This window comes from Poecilia formosa, unplaced genomic scaffold, assembly GCF_000485575.1.
Source record: "Poecilia formosa unplaced genomic scaffold, Poecilia_formosa-5.1.2 Scaffold1005, whole genome shotgun sequence".
NCBI classification, from domain to species: Eukaryota; Metazoa; Chordata; class Actinopteri; order Cyprinodontiformes; family Poeciliidae; genus Poecilia; species Poecilia formosa.
Genome location: NW_006800944.1, coordinates 14,360 through 15,891, shown reverse-complemented (window position 1 = coordinate 15,891; position 1,532 = coordinate 14,360). Strand labels below are relative to the sequence as shown.

At 35.6% G+C, this 1,532-nt stretch overlaps 1 protein-coding gene across 1 annotated transcript in view; it reads right to left on the bottom strand.

Moving 5' to 3' along the window:
* The window catches only part of LOC103132346 (WD repeat-containing protein 88), a 13,609-nt gene that overhangs the window by 3,715 nt on the left and 8,362 nt on the right, over positions 1-1,532 (bottom strand). The window lies entirely within an intron of this gene.

The following is a 1,532-nucleotide window of genomic DNA, read 5'->3' as shown; positions in this document are numbered from 1 at the left end:
GAGAGCTGCAGCACAAAACCAGTTCAGACTGAGAGCTGCAGCACAAAACCAGTTCAGACTGAGAGCTGCAGCAGACCAGTTGAAGACCAGCTGACTTTTCTTGCTGCAGCATCAGCAGCTGATCAGCTTCTTCTGTTGCTTCATGGAGTCGAAACAGTAGAAAAGTAGATACTAAACATCGTCAGCATCAGGAACCGGTTCTGATATAAAGTCACCAGTGAGATTTGGCCGATTTTATCTGGCCTTTGTGAATATAACTGAACACGGAGGCTCCATTGTCTGTAAATAAAAACACTTTAATGCAAAGTTACATGAAATGCATCATTATTGACAGAATGACCGTTCTGACCTTCAGCAGGTCACTGAAACCAAACAGGGTGAAGCTGCAGGAAACCCTCAAATGCCTACGAAGCTGAAGTTGGTTTCCAATTCTGGCTTCCAATAGCTAAAGGGCGATTCCACTTAATTTTTCACTACTTTCTGCTACTTTCCGCATCTTTAATCAACTCTAGTTTAAAAACTACAACACCTAGACACTTCAAACCTGGACTAGATTATTCTTCTCTAAAAGCAGAATATTTAAAACCATGTTTGTGATTTGTGAAACATTTTCCTGATTTGTGAAAACTCAATAAAGTTAGATTTTCACCATTTTTTGGCATCTGGATCACACTAAAACTGCTCTAATTAAAAAAAACTACAACACCTAGACTCTTCAAACCTGGAATAGATTATTCTTCTCTTCAAGCAGAATATGTAAAACCATGTTTGTGATTTGTGAAACCTTTTTCTGATTTGTGAAACTTCACTTAACAGACCCCTGCAAAAGATCTGTCCTTCCATCAGCCATCACCATCTGCAATAACCCTTTGAAAAGTTAATGAGTTACACCAACATTTTATTTCCCACTGGGATTAATAAAGTGGTTTTGAATTAGAATTGAATTTGAAAAAAAAACTGCATGGAACATATAAGAATAGTAATCTGATCTTTAGTGAAGTTTCACAAATCACATAAAGGTTTCACAAATCACAAACATGGTTTTAAATATTCTGCTATTAGAGCAGAATAATCCAGTCCAGGTTTGAAGTGTCTAGGTGTAGTAGTTTTTTTTAATTAGAGCAGTTTTAGTGTGATCCAGATGCCAAAAAATGGTGAAAATCTAAATTTATTGAGTTTTCACAAATCAGGAAAAAGTTTCACAAATCACTAACATGGTTTTAAATATTCTGCTATTAGAGAAAAGAATGATCTAGTCCAGCTTTGAAGTGTCTAGGAGTTGTAGTTTTTTTTAATTAGAGCAGTTTTAGTGTGATCCAGATGCCAAAAAATGGTGAAAATCTAACTTTATTGAGTTTTCACAAATCAGGAAAAAGTTTCACAAATCACCAACATGGTTCTAAATATTCTGCTATTAGAGCAGAATAATCCAGTCCAGGTTTGAAGAGTCTAGGAGTTGTAGTTTTTTAATTAGAGCAGTTTTAGTGTGATCCAGAAGCCAAAAAATGGTGAAAATCTAACTTTATTGAGTT